The sequence below is a fragment of the Petromyzon marinus genome, chromosome 63, assembly GCF_048934315.1.
Source record: "Petromyzon marinus isolate PM22_M1 ecotype Great Lakes invasive population chromosome 63, UKy_Petmar_22M1.pri1.0, whole genome shotgun sequence".
Lineage (NCBI taxonomy): Eukaryota > Metazoa > Chordata > Hyperoartia > Petromyzontiformes > Petromyzontidae > Petromyzon > Petromyzon marinus.
Window position 1 is genome coordinate 1517588 of NC_133729.1, and position 19733 is coordinate 1537320.

At 51.9% G+C, this 19733-nt stretch overlaps 1 long non-coding RNA gene across 1 annotated transcript in view; it reads left to right on the forward strand.

Moving 5' to 3' along the window:
* Positions 1-11713: 11713 nt before the first annotated feature.
* LOC142906299 (uncharacterized) overlaps positions 11714-19733 on the forward strand; it is a 34459-nt gene continuing 26439 nt past the window's right edge. The window contains exon 1 of the long non-coding RNA XR_012930138.1: positions 11714-12046. This is a non-coding gene — a long non-coding RNA (uncharacterized LOC142906299). The remainder of the gene's footprint in view (positions 12047-19733) is intronic.

Here is a 19733-nt window from a genome sequence, read left to right on the forward strand (position 1 = left end):
TTTCATGACTAAATCATGCGGTTGCATTCGGCCGAAGGCTGCATAGCCACCCTAAGTCTCTTACACCACCACGTGTCCTGACCTAGCCCGTACCCCATATCACGTGTCCTGACCTAGCCCGTACCCTACACCACGTGTCCTGACCTAGCCCGTACCGTATACCACGTGTCCTGACCTAGCCCGTACCCTACACCACCACGTGTCCTGACCTAGCCCGTACCCTACACCACGTGTCCTGACCTAGCCCGTACCCTACACCACGTGTCCTGACCTAGCCCGTACCCTACACCACGTGTCCTGACCTAGCCCGTACCCTACACCACGTGTCCTGACCTAGCCCGTACCCTACACCACGTGTCCTGACCTAGCCCGTACCCTAGACCACGTGTCCTGACCTAGCACGTACCCTACACCACCACGTGTCCTGACCTAGCCCGTACCCTACACCACGTGTCCTGACCTAGCCCGTACCCTACACCACGTGTCCTGACCTAGCCCGTACCCTACACCACGTGTCCTGACCTAGCCCTTACCCTACACCACGTGTCCTGACCTAGCCCGTACCCTACACCACGTGTCCTGACCTACAGCCTGTACCCTACACCGTGTCCTGACCTAGCCCGTACCCTACACCACCACGTGTCCTGACCTAGCCTGTACCCTACACCACGTGTCCTGACCTACAGCCCGTACCCTACACCACGTGTCCTGACCTAGCCCGTACGCTACACCACGTGTCCTGACCTACAGCCCGTATCCTACACCACGTGTCCTGACCTACAGCCCGTACCCTACACCATGTGTCCTGACCTACAGCCCGTACCCTACACCACGTGTCCTGACCTAGCCCGTACCCTACACCACGTGTCCTGACCTAGCCCGTACCCTACACCACGTGTCCTGACCTAGCCCGTACCCTACACCACGTGTCCTGACCTAGCTCTTACCCTACACCACGTGTCCTGACCTCGCCCGTACCCTACACCACGTGTCCTGACCTAGCCCGTACCCTACACCACGTGTCCTGACCTAGCCCGTACACTACACCACGTGTCCTGACCTAGCCCTTACCCTACACCACGTGTCCTGACCTAGCCCGCACCCTACACCACGTGTCCTGACCTACAGCCTGTACCCTACACCGTGTCCTGACCTAGCCCGTACCCTACACCACCACGTGTCCTGACCGAGCCTGTACCCTACACCACGTGTCCTGACCTACAGCCCGTACCCTACACCACGTGTCCTGACCTAGCCCGTACGCTACACCACGTGTCCTGACCTAGCCCGTACCCTACACCACGTGTCCTGACCTAGCCCGTACCCTACACCACGTGTCCTGACCTAGCCCTTACCCTACACCACGTGTCCTGACCTAGCTCTTACCCTACACCACGTGTCCTGACCTCGCCCGTACCCTACACCACGTGTCCTGACCTAGCCCGTACCCTACACCACGTGTCCTGACCTAGCCCGTACCCTACACCACGTGTCCTGACCTAGCCCTTACCCTACACCACGTGTCCTGACCTAGCCCGTACCCTACACCACGTGTCCTGACCTACAGCCTGTACCCTACACCGTGTCCTGACCTAGCCCGTACCCTACACCACCACGTGTCCTGACCTAGCCTGTACCCTACACCACGTGTCCTGACCTACAGCCCGTACCCTACACCACGTGTCCTGAACTAGCCCGTACGCTACACCACGTGTCCTGACCTACAGCCCGTATCCTACACCACGTGTCCTGACCTACAGCCCGTACCCTACACCATGTGTCCTGACCTACAGCCTGTACCCTACACCACGTGTCCTGACCTAGCCCGTACCCTACACCACGTGTCCTGACCTAGCCCGTACCCTACACCACGTGTCCTGACCTAGCCCGTACCCTACACCACGTGTCCTGACCTAGCCCTTACCCTACACCACGTGTCCTGACCTAGCTCTTACCCTACACCACGTGTCCTGACCTAGCCCGTACCCTACACCACGTGCCCTGACCTACAGCCCGTACCCTACACCACGTGTCCTGACCTAGCCCGTACCCTACACCACGTGTCCTGACCTAGTCCGCACCCTACACCACGTGTCCTGACCTACAGCCCGTACCCTACACCACGTATCCTGACCTAGCCCGTACCCTACACGTGTCCTGACCTACAGCCCGTACCCTACTCCATGTGTCCTGACCGAGCCTTTATCACACAGCACTCTTTACCTCTTCTGGGTCAACATAGGATTCTGTCGAGTGCGGAGCGTGCCACTGAAGCCCACTGTCATTGGGATGTTATTGGTGTGTGTGTGTCAATGTCTTGGTCTTCGTATGCCATGCTGACCTTCATAGGTGCTCAATATCAGCACTTGCCCCAATAGACTGTTAAGGTTATACGGGTATTTTTTGTCTGTGTATTAGTGTTATCGCGTGTGATATGGTGTGCTATTGTGTGTGTAGCGTGTCATTGCTACAGACGCGTTCGTACGTGTCAGTATGTGTGTGCGTGTCAGTATGTGTGTGTGTCGTGTGTCTTTGTGCGTCTAGATATCATTGCATGTGATCGTGCGTTATTGCGTGTGTGAAAGTGTGCTGTCGTGTGTATTATGTGTATATCATTGTGTATGTGTTAGAGTGTTACTGTGAATGAAGTAAGTCTGTGTGTGTGTGTCATTGTGTGTGTCAGTGTGTGACTGTGTATGCTGTATGTCTGTGTGTGTGTCATTGTGTGTGTGTGTCAGTGTGTTAAAGTGTATGCTGTATATCTGTGTGTGTGTCATTGTGTGTGTGTGTGTGTCATTGTGTGTGTGTATGCTGTATGTGTGTGTGTGTCATTGTGTGTGTGTCAGTGTGTGACTGTGTATGCTGTATATGTGTATCATTGTGTGTGTGTCAGTGTGTTACTGTGTATGCTGTATATCTGTGTGTGTGTGTCATTGTGTGTGTTGGTCAGTGTGTGACTGTGTATGCTGTATGTCTGTGTGTGTGTTATTGTGTGTGTCAGTGTATTACTGTGTATGCTGTATGTCTGTGTGTGTGTCATTGTGTGTGTGTGTCAGTGTGTTACTGTGTATGCTGTACGTCTGTGTATGTGTCATTGTGTGTGTGTGGGTCAGTGTGTTACTGTGTATGCTGTGCGTGTGTCTGTGTGTGTCATTGTGCGTGTGGGTCAGTGTGTCACTGTACGTGTGTCTGTGTGTGTGTGGGTCAGGGTGTCACTGTACGTGTATCTGTGTGAGTCATTGTGTGTGTGGGTCAGTGTGTTGTTACTGTACGTGTGTCTGTGTGTGGGTAAGTGTGTGTGTGGGTCAGTGTGTCACTGTACGTCTATCTATCCGTGTGTGTCATTGTGTGTGTGGGTCAGTGTGTCACTGTACGTGTATCTGTGTGTGTGTGGGTCAGTGTGTCACTGTACGTGTGTCTGTGTGTGTGAGTCATTGTGTGTGTGGGTCAGGGTGTCACTGTACGTGTGTCTGTGTGTGTGTCATTGTGTGTGTGGGTCAGTGTGTCACTGTACGTGTGTGTGTGTCATTGTGTGTGTCAGTGTGTCACTGTACGTGTGTCATTGTGTGTGAGTCATTGTGTGTGTGGGTCAGTGTGTCACTGTACTTGTGTGTATGTCATTGTGTGTGTGGGTCAGTGTGTCACTGTACGTGTATCTGTGTGTGTGTGGGTCAGTGTGTCACTGTACGTGTGTCTGTGTGTGTGTATCATTGTGTGTGTGGGTCAGTGTGTCACTGTACATGTGTCTGTGTGTGTCATTGTGTGTGTGGGTCAGTGTGTCACTGTACGTGTGTGTATGTCATTGTGTGTGTGGATCAGTGTATCTGTGTGTGTGTCATTGTGTGTGTGGGTCAGTGTGTCACTGTACGTCTATCTGTGTGTGTCATTGTGTGTGTGGGTCAGTGTGTCACTGTACATGTGTCTGTGTGTGTGTCATTGTGTGTGTGGGTCAGTGTGTCACTGTACGTGTGTCTGTGTGTGTGTCATTGTGTGTGTGGGTCAGTGTGTCACTGTACGTGTATCTGTGTGTGTGTCATTGTGTGTGGGTCAGTGTGTCTGTGTGTGTCATTGTGTGTGTGGGTCAGTGTGTCACTGTACATGTGTCTGTGTGTGTGTCATTGTGTGTGGGTCAGTGTGTCTGTGTGTGTCATTGTGTGTGTGGGTCAGTGTGTCACTGTACATGTGTCTGTGTGTGTGTCATTGTGTGTGGGTCAGTGTGTCACTGTACGTGTGTCTGTGTGTGTGTGGGTCAGTGCGTCACTGTACATGTGTCTGTGTGTGTGTCATTGTGTGTGTGTGGGTCAGTGTGTCTGTGTGTGTGTCATTGTGTGTGTCAGTGTGTGGGTCAGTGTGTGTGTGGGTCAGTGCGTCACTGTACGTGTATCTGTGTGTGTCATTGTGCGTGTGGGTCAGTGTGTCACTGTACGTGTGTGTGTGTGTGTCATTGTGTGTGTCAGTGTGTCACTCTACGTGTGTGTGTGTGGGTCAGTGTGTCACTGTACGTGTGTCTGTGTGTGTGTCATTGTGTGTGTGGGTCAGTGGACCCCCCTAATGGAACATCTTCGCCGGTTAGAAACATTTAGGCTGGCCTGCCTACGATCCATCCTGGGTTTAACCAGACTGGATTGTGTGAGGAGCTCACAAATCCTTGAAAGATCTGGGCAAGGTCCCATCGGTGAGCTCCTCCGGCAGGCAAGGCTGCGATGGCTGGGTCATGTAGCCCGCATGCCCAGCCACCGCATGCCGAAACAGCTTTTGTTTGGCCGGATTGAGGGGGCTAAGCGGGCGCGGCACGGGCTAGAGAAGAGATGGAGTGATGTGGTACAGGAGGACGTGGAGCTGAGTGGACTTGCCGATGACTGGTACCAGCGGTGTCAAGATCGGCCTCTGTGGAGGAGGCTCGTGAAGGATGCTACTGGGCAGTTGGAGGCAGTCGCCCTCCAACAACAACGGAGGGCGGAGGAGCGACGCTCACAACAACGAGCGGAGCGCCGGGTGGCTAAAGCACAGCAGGTTGGCACAGTAGGGGGCACAGGTGGTGCATCAGCTAGTCATCTCAGTCATCTCAGTCAGTCGACCCGTGGCACTTGGGTCTGCCCCGTGACCTCCTGCCAGCGGGCGTTCGACACTCCACGTGGCCTCAGGGTGCACATAGCCTGGCACAAGCGTCGTGGTGACGTCACCGCCACTTAGTGGCGAATGGCGGTTGTTCTTGTTGTTGAGTGTGTGAGTGTGTGTGAGTACATGATCTCTCTGCATACACCATGTAGACACTGGGGGTATTCCGACCCACGTCATTGTTGTTATCGGCATCAACGATTTAAATTATCGCCGATCGCTCCCCATTAACCAACTCACTCGGCCACAACAAAGACAAAGATCCCCCGTGTAGCCTTCACAGACTCTCTGGGGCAAGTGCTGTTAGCGAGCACCACTCCCGCCCGGCCGCCTTTGTCTCCCCGGTGGCGATGCTCACTACACATCGCACCGGGTACACGTTTGAGGCTGAGTCGACCTAGGGGAGTGCACGCGACCGGTTTTAGATATTCCTCACTTGGCGGTGTTGGCCGTGAGCGGGAATCGAACTCGGGCCGCCGGGTTCGAAGCGCAGCGTAGCGCGCTAACCACTGCGCCACCGCTCCCCGCCAACACAGACACACACACAAGACAAAGATCCCCCGTGTAGCCTTCACAGACTGTTGGGGCAAGTGCTGTTAGCGAGCATCTTTGTGAAGGCCGACACTCTGGCACACGAGGGGGTGGGTGGCCAGCCAGACGACACCAACACCACCAACAACCACCCAGCCCATTCTCAATCCACTGCTGGACGTGGGTCGGGGTGGTGGGGAGAGGTAAGGTGGGGGGTGTTAGGGTGGCAGGTAGAGGGGGGTGGGCATAGACGTGGTCGCATAGAAGTACGGTACAACGGCTTTGGCGTCTGTTAAGGGGAGATGAAGAGGGGAGAATCTCAGGAACGGTTCGGATTAGGACTCTCTCGATGCTTGCCACTGATGTCATTGATGTGACCCGCAGGAGCAAACTCTGGATCGATCTACGCTATCGCCTTGGGGGGGGTAGGGGTGTTCCAAACGGAGCGCGCTAACCGCTGCGCCACCGCTCCTGTGTTTGTGTTTTTTTTAAACGTTACATTTTTTTAACGCAAATCCGCGAGGGTGATGAGTTTACGATGATAACCGCCTCTGCTGCAGTAGCAGCAGCAGCGTTTGTTATTTAGTTTCGCCCCTACACCTACACATATATACACACACACACAGACACTCTCCATAAGGCGCAATGCGATATCATTGCACGGAAAGACCTTTAGCGATGAACCAACCCTCCTCCTTCAGTCGTTACCAAAGGTCACGACGAACCTGTGCTGGACAGGTGTTGTGTGCACGTGTGTGGGTGTCTGGATGTGTCGTGTGTCGGCCTTCATAGGTGCTCGCTAACGCCACTTGCCCCAAAAGTCTGGTACAGGCTATACGGGGCATCTTTGTCTTTGTATGTGTTGTGTGTCGGCCTTCATAGGTGCTCGCTAACAGCACTTGCCCCTAAAGTCTATTACAGGCTATACGGGGGATCTTTGTCTTTGTATGTGTTGTGTGTCGGCCTTCATAGGTGCTCGCTAACAGCTCTTGCCCCTACAGTCTGTTTAGGTTGTACAAGGAAATATTTGTCTTTGTATGCGTAACAGGGATGCCACTATGTGTCTGTGTGTAATAGTGTAGAGTGTCTGTGTGTAATAGTGTAGAGTGTCTGTGTGTAATAGTGCAGTGTGTCTGTGTGTAATAGTGCAGTGTCTGTGTGTCTGTATGTAATAGTGTAGAGTGTCTGTGTGTAATAGTGCAGTGTGTCTGTGTGTAATAGTGCAGTGTGTCTGTGTGTAATAGTGTAGTTTGTCTGTATGTAATAGTGTAGAGTGTCTGTGTGTAATAGTGCAGTGTGTCTGTGTGTAATAGTGCAGTGTGTCTGTGTTTAATAGTGTAGCGTATCTGTGTGTAATAGTGCAGTGTGTCTGTGTGTAATAGTGCAGTGTGTGTGTATAAATGTGTAGTGTGTCTGTGTAATCGTGTAGTGTGCCTGTGTCTAATAGTGTAGTGTGTCTGTGTTTAATAGTGTAGCGTATCTGTGTGTAATAGTGTAGTGTGTGTAATGGTGTAGTGTGTCTGTGTGTAATAGTGTAGTGTGTCTGTGTGTAATAGTGTAGTGTGTCTGTGTTTAATAGTGTAGCGTATCTGTGTGTAATAGTGTAGTGTGTGTAATAGTGCAGTGTGTCTGTGTGTAATAGTGTAGTGTGTATGTGCGTAATAGTGTAGAGTGTCTGTGTGTAATAGTGCAGTGTGTCTGTGTGTAATAGTGTAGTGTGTCTGTATGTAATAGTGTAGTGTGTCTGTGTGTAATAGTGTAGTGTGCCTGTCTAATAGTGTAGCGTATCTGTGTGTAATAGTGTAGTGTGTGTAATAGTGCAGTGTGTCTGTGTGTAATAGTGTAGTGTGTATGTGTGTAATAGTGTAGTGTGTCTATATGTAATAGTGTAGAGTGTCTGTGTGTAGTAATAATAGTGTGTCTGTGTGTAATAGTACAGTGTGTCTGTATGTAATAGTGCAGTGTGTCTGTATGTAATAGTGTAGCGTGCTTGTGTGTAATAGTGTAGCGTGTCTGTGTGTAATAGTGCAGCGTGTCTGTGTGGAATAGTGCAGTGTGTCGGTGTGTAATAGTTCAGTGTGTCTGTGTGTAATAGTGCAGCGTGTCTGTGTGTAATAGTGTAGTGTGTATGTGTGTAATAGTGTAGTGTGTCTGTATGTTATAGTACAGTCTGTCTGTATGTAAGTGTAGAGTGTCTATATGTAATAGTGCGTTGTGTCTGTGTGTAATAGTGTAGAGTGTCTGTATGTAATAGTGCAGTGTGTCTGTGTGTTAGTGTAGTGTGTCTGTGTGTAATAGTGTAATGTGTCTGTGTGTAATAGTGTAGAGTGTCTGTGTGTAATAGTGTAGTGTGTGTAATAGTGTAGAGTGTCTGTATGTAAATGTAGAGTGTCTGTATGTAATAGTGTAGAATGTCTGTGTGTAATAGTGTAGTGTGTCTGTGTGTAATAGTGTAGCGTGTCTATATGTAATAGTGTAGAATGTCTGTGTGTAATAGTGTAGTGTGTCTCTGTGTGTTTGTGTGTATGTATGCGTGTGGTCATGTGTGCTCTTGTGTGTGTCGCTGTGTGTGTGTGCTATAACCAGGGATGCTTTTAGCAATATGCAAGTGAGTGCCTGTGTTGTGTCTGTGTGAAGGCATTCATGCTACAGTGTCAGCGATGTGTGTGTGGTGTGCTATTTGTGATATCTGTAATGTTGTATATGTGGTGTGATATATGTGCGGTGTGTGCATATGTGCGTATGTGTGAATGTGTGTGTGTGTTCTGCGCATACATGCATGCATGCGTGTGGCGTATGTGTGTGTGGTTAGTGTGATGTGTGTGTGCGTATGTCCGTGTGGTATGTGTGGTGAATGTGTGGTATGTGTGTGCGAGAGATTTATGTGTGTGCGTAATGCATGTCTTATGTGATGTATGTGTGTATGTATGTATGCGTGTGTCATTGTAGCGTGATAATTGTGTATATATGTGTGTACAGTACAGTGTGTGTGTGTGGCATCTGTATGTGTGTTGTGTATATCTGTATACATGTTGGTGATGTGTGGTTGTGTGTGTGACGTGACATGATGATGTGGTTGTCTTTGTATGTGGTCTATATTGTTGTGTTATTGGGTGTGTGTGTGTCCGTGTGTGTGATTTCTCTGTCTGTACGTGGTGTGATGTGTGTGCACGTGGTGGTTGTGTTGTGTGATGAGTGTGTATATGCACGTGTGACAATGGGTGTTCATGGTGTGAAATGTGTACGTGGTATGATGGGAGCACCTGGTGTGATGTGTGTACGTGGTGTGACAGTGTGCATGTGGTATGATGTGTGTACCTGGTGTGATGTGATGTGTGTACGTGGTGGTACAGTAGTGTGCGTGTAGTGTAATGTGTGTACGTGGTGTGATGGGAGTACCTGGTGTGATGTGTGTACGTGGTGTGACAGTGTGCATGTGGTGTGATGTGTATACCTGGTGTGATGTGATGTGTGTACGTGGTGGTACAGTAGTGTGCGTGTAGTGTAATGTGTGTACGTGGTGTAATGTAACGTGACGTGTGCACGTGGTGTGACGTTGGCCGGTGTGCACACGTGTTGTGACGTGTGCACACGTGGTGTGACGTTGGCCGGTGTGCACACGTGGTCACGTGGTGTGACGTGTGCACACCTGATGTGACGTTGCCCGGTGCGCACACCTGGTGTGACGTTAACCGGTGTGCACACGTGGTGTGTAGTGTGCACGTGGTGTGTTGTGACGTGTGCACGTGGTGTGACGTTGGTCGGTGTGTACACTTACTCGTGGGTGTGCACAGAGTGCAGCGTTGACTTCGCGTCTCATCATCGCACACCTCACTCACTGAGGGGTCATCTCCCTCGCGTGCACGCCCGCTATAGCCAACAACTACGTCCAGAAGCTGCCGGCTAACACAAAAAAAATTTGATATATACACCGATTCCTTAACTTCTTAAATAAAATAAAAAAATATATATTAAAAAAATGCACCACTCTCTTGTCGGAAGTTCAAACCTTAGCGTGCCAACAACAACAACAGTAGCAGCAGCAGCGACGACGCGCACACCGTGAGAGTCGCACACACGGGCCCACTCCACTATCTCAATATCCAAAACTATTGACCCTCAATGGGCTGAACACAATCCCCGAGAAGAGAAATTGTCGCATTGTTTTGGCCGCTCTCCCCTCCACGACTCTCCCCACTCCACTTCACTCCACACACACACACGCGCGCACATCTCCACCGTTTCGCCTCTACTGCCGCTTGTTCCCACGTGCTGCGTGTCTCCTGCGCAACTCAGGGATACTTACTTTATCTGCTAACTATAGATCCGTATTGATCGTGCGGGTGGAGTTACAGCTGTTAGCACGACACGTGCGAGCGGGGCTGCTGTGCGCCACGGAGACGACTGTCCCCTCCCCGCGCACGACGATTTCCACCACCTCGCCACAACTAACTAGCTAACCAGCTCCACGATCACTTCATTACCACCATCATCATCATTTTCGCAATGGCAGCAGCAGCTATGGCAATAAACAGCGACGGGAGGAGAGAAGCCCCGAACGTCCGACGCTAATATAATGCGCGTTACGCGTCGAGACGAGATACCTCGGTGGGCACGGACAAGCGGAAGAGGAGGAGGATGATGAGGATGATGATGAGGAGGAGGAGGAGGAGGAGGCGAAGGGGGTGCGAGACACTCGGAGCCTTCGCCCGAGTCATCGATTCACGCCGCGCGCGCTGCAAGCGCCACTGTTAGCGGGAGGACAGCGTTGGTGGTGGGGTGAGAACCGTGGTAGGTGAGAGGGGGGGGGGGGTGAATGGGGTTGGATGGGGGGGGGGGCACCGTGTGAGGATTCGAGTGTGTTAAATAGCAGGAGGAGAGAGACGGCGGTGGTCGCGGTGATGCGGTGTGGCTGTGTCAGAGAGGGTTAAACAAGGGACCCCCCCCCCCCCCCCGTGCGCCTCACACTCCCTCCATCATCCTCCACCACCACCACCACCACCTTCCCCTTCATCGCCTGTCCCCGCATCCGCAAGGGATTTCTCAAGGCCAAAAAATCCCGGCCGGCGCTACGCTCCGCGCTCCGACCGCCCCGCGGTACCCGCCTCCTCCTCCCCGAGACGCACTCAGCCACCCACCCACCCACCGCTCGCTCACTCACGCACCGCTCGCACGGAGCCGCACCGGCACTGGCGCACGGGGCTAGCGGGGCTAGGGAACGAGCGGCTCGGCTCGGCTTGGCGCGTCCACCACCCCCCCCCCCCCATCCTCGTTACGCCTCGCTACGAGCGACGCTTTAGCGGATTTGCGCGCTCGGCCTCCACCCCCCCCCCCACCACGCCCGCTCTGCCTCCCGCCCGCCCGCCCGCACCTGGGATCAAATTACGCGCAGGGAACTCAGCGGTACCTCGCGCGCCCCTGTTCTGTGCCGGTCAAAGTGTCCTCCTGTGCGCGCGTGCGTGCGTGAGTGAGTGAGCGAGAGCAAGAGAGCGGCAGTGGTCTGTGTGAGATTCTCTCTCTCTCGCTCTCTCTGACAAGAATAAGCGTTACACGCGTCTGACTGCCGTGCGTGTGTCTGTGCGCGATTGGATGCACCGCGCTGAGCGAGTCTGTGTGGAGTCTGCGCGCGCGTGAGTGTCTCTGTGCGCGTGAGTGTCTCTGTGTGCGCGTGAGTGTCTCTGTGCGCGTGAGTGTCTCTGTGCGCGTGAGTGTCTCTGTGTGCGCGTGAGTGTGTCTGCGTGAATGTGTCTCTGTGCGCGTGAGTGTCTCTGCTTGAGTGTCTCTGCGTGAATGTGGCTGTGTGCGCGTGAGCGTGTCTGTGCGCGTGAGTGTGTCTGCGTGAATGTGTTTGTGTGCGCGTGTCTGTGCGCGTGAGTGTGTCTGTGTGCGCGCGTGAGTGTGTCTGTGCGCGCGCGTGAGTGTGTCTGTGCGCGTGAGTGTGTCTGTGCGTGCGCGTGAGTGTATCTGTGCGCGTGAGTGTGTCTGTGTGTGCGCGTGAGTGTGTCTGTGCGCGTGAGTGTGTCTGTGTGTGCGCGTGAGTGTGTCTGTGCGCGTGAGTGTGTCCGTGTGTGCGCGTGAGTGTGTCCGTGTGTGCGCGTGAGTGTGTCTGTGCGTGCGCGAGTGCGCGCATCCACCGACTCGCTCCTTTGCACGCGCGGACTTGGCCGGCCGCTCTCGAAGCTCGAGACCCCGCGGACACAAATCGGAGCCTTCTACCCCGCCTCTCTCGTCTTTGCGGGCGAGCCACGGCGAGCGAGCGAACGAGCGGGGAAGTCTTCAACGGCGGAGGCTCAACCCCCCTACCCCCACGGGCTGACAGAGCGAGCCGGGGAGAGCAGAGGGGAGCGGGCCGAGAGGATGGCTTCGAAGCGTCAGAGGACGCAGCGAACAACAACGTGTACGTATTCTAAACACCCCCCTCCCCCCCTTCCTCTTCATCCTCATCATCGTCTTCATCTAGCCCCGGACGGCGGGCGCGAACGGACTGTGAACATCAACAACGTCGATTACGTAAAACGGGAGCGAGAGGTCAAGTTTAATCCCGAGCTTACGGACAATTTAAACATTTAAAAATAAAACCCCCGAATAAACCCACAAACCGACCAAACTAAAAAAAACGAATAAATCCTGCTCTTGTATCCGTACCCTCTTAATCAGACGGACAGGCGACAGAGACAGAGAGAGAGAGACGCAGAGACCGACGACGCACACACACACACAGAGAGAGAGAGAGCGAGCGAGAGATACGTAAATAGAGAGTAGCCGAATATAAAAAATAACTTACTCTCGTGTGCGCATGGATCTTCCGTCCTTCGGCGCTAGAGACGATGCCGACTCCGAGCTTTGCCCATGGTGCCCGCTCGCACGGGTCCGACGCCGGGTTACGGGGGGGGGGGGGGGGGGGAGCCCTCGGTGGTCTCTCTGCAAGACGCGTCCCAGAGCGCCACGGCCACGTGAACTGAGTGGGGGAAGATGTGAATCCTCTAACACGATTGGGCTTGATGATTTTTTTTCTTCCTCCCCTCTCTCTCTCTCTCTCTCGCTCGCTCCTGCGTGCAAAATGGCCGAGAGCAGTCAGTGCGCATGTGCTCATTACTGAGGCACGATGGGAAGGGCTAATTAGCTGAACAATCAATATTCAGCAGAAAAACCCTATAGCCTCTCCCCCCCCCCACCACCACCACCACCTCCTCCTCCTCTCTCCACTATCCCTCGCCCCAACCCATACCTCCCTTAAACCTTACCCCCACCCACACCACCCCACCCACCAGCCCTTCTCATCCTCATGCCTTAATACCAAACCTCTCTCACAATTACTACCCCCCCCCCCATTAAGTTAACTTGGCCCCCCCTTCACTCCTCCTCCGCCCCACCTCCCACCGCCGCGATCCTCTAACCCCCCCCCCCGTGTGCCCCCCCCCCACCTCTCCCCACCCCCTCGCCCAATCTCCTCCCCCCCTCCGCTCCCCATCAACGCGCCCCGCCCCTTGGAGAGAGAGAAATCTTTGATGTCGGACGAGTCTCGGAGTTCAGGGTCGTGCACGCGCTAACGCGCACGTATTTAGCGGGGGGGGGGGGGGGGGGCGCGCTGCCACGACGTTCAGGCAACGTCGTGGGGTGGTTAGCTCCACTCACTCGTGGGGTCTTACAGTGAGCGTGGGGAAAAGGTGGGGGGGGGCGGGATGTCCCGACACGAGTGTTTGTGCACAGGCACAATCACACACACACTCACATACAATCACACACACATACAATCACACACACACACTCACATACAATCACACACACTCACTCACATACAATCACACACACACATACAATCACACACACACATACAATCACACACACTCACATACAATCACACACACACACATACAATCACACACTCACATACAATCACACACACACACTCACATACAATCACACACACACATACAATCACACACTCACATACAATCACACACACACACTCACATACAATCACACACACTCACATACAATCACACACACATACAATCACACACACATACAATCACACACACACATACAATCACACACACACACATACAATCACACACACACACACATGGAATCACACACACTCACACACACACATACAATCACACACACACAATCACACACACACTCACATACAATCACACACACACACACATGGAATCACACACACACACGCATGGAATCACACACACTCACATACAATCACACACACGCATGGAATCACACACACACACGAGCATGGAATCACACACACTCACATAAAATCACACACACACGAGAATGGAATCACACACACACACGCGAGCATGGAATCACACACACTCACATACAATCACACACACGAGAATGGAATCACACACACACACGAGCATGAAATCATACACACTCACATACAATCACACACACACACACACACGAGAATGGAATCACACACACACGAGCATGGATTCACACACACTCACATACAATCACACACACGGGCATGGAATCACACACACACACGAGCATGGAATCACACACACTCACATACAATCACACACACACACGAGAATGGAATCACACACACACGAGCATGGAATCACACACACTCACATACAATCACACACACACGAGAATGGAATCACACACACGAGCATGGAATCACACACACACTCACATACAATCACACACGATAATGAAATCACACACACACTCACATACAATCACACACACACACGAGAATGGAATCACACATACACGAGCATGGAATCACACACACTCACATACAATCACACACACACGAGAATGGAATCACACACACACACGAGAATGGAATCACACACTCACACATACACACACGAGCATGGGATCACAGGCCAAAGACAATCACACGCTCGCAATCATATAATCACACACACAGACAATCACACACACGCGCGCAATGATAATACACTCCTACAATCACACTGACAATCACACAACCACGCGCATTTCGCAATCATTCACACCCACGGACGCAACTCCCCGCGACATTACGCACACCGTCACACACTCCGCACAATCGCACACCGCGACACACGATCACAAAACGACGCACGCAATCGCGCGCACACATACGCAGTTACACGATCACACGCAGTTACACGATCACACGCAGACACACACACACGCACACATTTTTTTTTGTTAACGCACAAATCGCGTTTCCGTGCCGCATAGCGCCAAGGTCGCGTTCGAGCGCAGCTTGCAACGCGGAGCGCAGCGATCGTTCCAACTCGCGACGACACTTCCTCGACAATCAGAGACACCACCGCATGTGACGGACGCGTGGTGTGTACAGGCACACACACACAAACACCACACGTGTGTGTGTGTGTGCGTTTTGTAGCGGTTGAGAGCCCTTCCGCTACGAATCTCGCCTCGCACCTCTCATCCCGGGTTCGATTTTCGCTCAGGGTCAACACCGGTGACGATTGTCTGAACCGGTCCTGGGCCTCCCCTAGGTCGACTCAGCCTCAGATGAGTACCTGGTGCGGTGTGTAAACATCGCCACTGGGGAGTCAAAGGCGACCGGGCGTGGTGCTGGCCACCCACCCCGTCGTGTGCCGTGCCGGCCTTCAAATGTGCTCGCTAACAGCACTTGCCCCTACAGTCTGTTAAGGCTATATGGGGGGGGGGGATATTTGTCTCTGTATTTGTACAGGCTTTCCACACGTGTGTGTGTGTGTGGGGTGTGTGTGCGTGTGGGGTGTGTGTGTGTGTCTGTCTGTCTGTACAAGTAACCCAGCCCCCTTATTCGGTAGACGTGCACGATATGTCGAGTGTCCATTCACAGGCAGTAATCCAGTGCAGACGCCCGTGCCTTCAACAGTTCGATTTACGTTGTGTTCACAATGTTTCCAGACGTCATACCAACGTTGCGAATCTAACGTTGCATTATTTGTTGGTAACATTTTATTGTTGGGGGCGATTACAAAATGTGGCGCACGCTGTGACGCCTTGAGATGAATACGCATTGGAATATATTCATTAGATTTCTAAATGTGTATACACATATATATATACACGCGCGCACGCGCGCGTGTATATGAATGAAAAGAGTCGGCATGAATATACATTGGCGATTTTTTTGTATTTTTTTTTTATAATAACAATCGGGTGATGCAGAGAAGTCGCTATGATAATAATTAAGAAATGAATCAAACAAAGCACGGGGATGTTCGTGAGACAAAGTTTTTTTTGTTTTCACGTCAGGATAAATAGCGTGCAGCGACATACAACACACGTGTAACAACAACGCACACACACACGTGTGTAACAACACTCAGTGTGTCTAACAACATGCAGTGTGTATAACAACACGCTGTGTGTATAACAACACGCATTGTGTATAACAATACGCAGCCTCACGTGCGAGAGGTGTGTCTGTGTGTGTCTATGTATGTGTGTGTCTGTGTTTGCGTGTGTGTCTGTGAGCGATAGTGTAGCGCTTAGCGCGCTGCGCTATGAACCTGGCGACCCGGGTTCGATTCCCGCTCACGGCCAACACCAGTGACGATTATCTGAACCGGTCCCGGGCCTCTTCTAGGTGGACTCAGCCTCAAATGAGTACCTGGTGCGGTGTGTAAACATCGCCACTAGGGAGACAAAGGCGGTCGGGCGTGGTGCTGGCCACCCACCCCCTCGTGTACCGTTCCGGCCTTCATAGGTGCTCGCTAACAGCACTTGCCCCTACAGTCTGTTAAGGCTAAATGGGGGATCTTTTATCTTTGTGTGTGTCTGTGTGTGTGTTACGTGAGCAGCACTTGGCTCCAACAGTCTGTTGAATGTCGTGGTGTCTGCGATGTACAGCTTGTATAGATGTACAGCTTGTATAGATGTACAGCTTGTATAGATGTACAGCTTGTATAGATGTACAGCTTGTATAGATGTACAGCTTGTATAGATGTACAGCTTGTATAGATGTACAGCTTGTATAGATGTACAGCTTGTATAGATGTACAGCTTGTATAGATGTACAGCTTGTATAGATGTACAGCTTGTATAGATGTACAGCTTGTATAGATGGAGAGCTTATCTAGATAGACAGATGCTGCGGTGAGCTATCTGCGGGCCCTAGCCGAGTGTGCGATTATAGTCGGCAGGGATCACTAACCTCGGGGTCGTTCGCCTTAACTCAGCAGAGACTTAACCAGGAACTTCCTATATACATTAAAAAAATATATATATTGTTGATTTGGTTGTTATTGTCTGTCTAAATCTGACTGTCGCGATACCAGAAGTGTTGGAAGTGCGAACCCGCGTGGCGTGCCAGATTATAATGGAACGGGTTTCGGCCCATGCGTGTTCGTTAATCACCACCATCATCATAATTATAATTGTCGTCGTCATTGTTGTCATCAATGTATGTAATTGAGACTAGTTAAATCACGATATAAATAGGGGCGATGTAATTGTAAGTCACATTCTGTGTCTCTCTCTCTGCGTGCCTCTGTTTATTCGTTAATTCACGTCGGACTTACAATTGGCGCCGACAATTTTCGTGCAAAGATTAGCGGGGCTGTTTGTTTTTGAACTCGAATTACTAATGACCTCAAATAATGTGGTAACTTTGTTGAGTTGATTTTTTGTATTCATATAATTTATTTTATTTATTTTTTTTTGGGGGGGGAGCTCAGATAGAGGGGAGGAATTTTTGGGGGAGCTTTTGTGGAAATGGGGGAGTTCCTTGTCTCGGCTCGTGTCGCGAACGCACGAACCCCCCCCACGGAATCCGAATTTTTATTTACGCCGGAGGAATCTTTTTTTTTCACGCACTAGTAACGATCGAATTCAATCAAGGCTCGCTCGCGCGCTCGCCTTCTAATTATCACCGCAAGTGAAAAGCAACACTTTTCTTGCGCGCACCTTGAAGTCCAGCCATATTCGTTTCTCTCTCTCTCTCTTTGTCTCTCTCGCCAAACAATACATTCTCACGATAGCGACGTCAATTAGCTCGCTGCACGCATTAGTACGTGATTATACTCGGTTGTTGTCAACCCCACACACACACCCCGTGGTCGCTCCGTGTGATCGTGATGAATACGTATAGTTTAAGCGCACGTGCGTTTTGTTAACGCGAGCATACGCGTTTTAAACTAAATACAAATAGGTGTGTGGCTACGCCCTGTGGCAGGGAGCGATGATCCTTCTGCGTTATCCGTAATCCGAGGTGTTTTTTTTTGGGGGGGGGCGCGGTGTTTGGGGGTTATATCGTGTAAATATAAATGTGTCGTGAAACCCGCCACCACCCAGCCAGCCGACACAGCCCGCTTAGTAAGGGTTTGTGTTACGTGACGAACCTTTAACAAATTGGCCGTGTGTCGCGTGGCGCTGGTGGTGTCCCGGTGTTAACGAACAACACGTTTATATTTACGCGACCTATAACCCCCCCAAAAACAACAATAAACCCACCCCCATCTATTATGGATGAATATTGGTCACGAAAGTCTTTGTGCGTCAGTTAAAGTCGCGATCGTCAGTGCCTCCAGCAACAGCAAAATACAGCAGCGGTAGCAGCGGTGGCTGTGATTTCAGCAAGTGAGGAGGAGGAGGTGGATCTTCATTTTTCCCAGGGTGAGCATCGCATCAAAGGTGCTGCTGCGTTACACTTCTCTCTGCGCGGGCAGCATACACAACACGCAATGCGGACTTATCCTCTTGAACACCGCCATCCGTCGTAGAATGTGTACCGTGGTCAATCCACTGGTACGAAGAGCTTTGCAGCTCATCGGATTCCTCCAGCGTAAACACATTTCGTGACTTACATTTTGATTTAAAGCTTTCGTGACTGCAGGGATTCATATTCTTGGTTCTTTCGGTAAAGTCGCGTAGAAGGGAAACAATAAAATAATACAAAATATAAAACAATAAAATTCTCACGACGTTTCGACTGCAACACAAGCAATCATCGTCAGGTGTGAAAACCACAGCAAAAATTTTTCTTGAAAAAAAGTCGTGAGAATTTTATTGTTTTATATTTTTTATTATTTTATTGTTTCCCTTCTATACGCGACTATACCGAAAGAACCAAGAATATACATTTCGCGATTGTCACGTTGCGAGAGCCCCCATTATGCACGCGAGGCGGCGACGGGGTGTGTTCGAACACCATTCGCGCTGCACAATACGTCGATTGTATCAATCAATGAATCCACTGCTGGACGAATGCCCCCCAAAAGCCCAGACTTTACCGCGTGCTTCGGTACGATGTCACACAGGACGCTGTAGCGACACCAAGAGAAATACCGCTCTCCTCCCTCCCTTGCCGTGTATAGTCTGTCACAGACTGTTGGGGACACTGTGCTCTGAGCGAGTAGCAAGCAGCAGCAGTAGCAGCAACCAGCACCACGCCCGCTTAAGTGGCGATGTTTCACTCGTTTCGCACGATGCCGAATCGACCTAGGGGAGATCTTGTTCGAGATAATCGCCAGCCGTGTTGGTGGCCGTGAGCGGGATTCGTTGCCGGGACCCGCAGCGCGCTCACCTGCTATGCACGACACAAAGACAGAGATTCCACCACTCCCGTATAGCCTTAACAGGCTGCTGGGACAGGTGCAGTTGTCGGTAGCGAGTAGCGGGCATCTCTGTGAAGGCCGCGCGCTGTGACCACACGAGCGGGGATGAGTTGGCTCAGCACCACGGCAGCCGCCGATGTCAACAAATTTGTTTGTGGCTGAGTTCACCCTCGATGTAGGCCCATTAACCGCAAGCGAGCGCGCCTATCTCGCGGGTGTGCGGGCCGATATCCCTCTCCCTTGTCGAGGGCCGGTCTCTCGTTGAGCCCGGGACCTCGAGAGGAGAGCAGAGGGCAGGGTAGGGGAATTCCTCCTCTCCGTCGTAGGGGGCGGGGGATGATGATGATGGTGGTGGTGGTGATGACATCGAACGGCGTTGGCCATGATGACCCCTTGACCTTGAACTTGCTCAGCACACGCACACACACACGCGCACACACGCACACACACGCGCACACACGCACACACACGCACACACACGCACACACACACACGCGCACACACGCACACACACACACGCGCACACACACA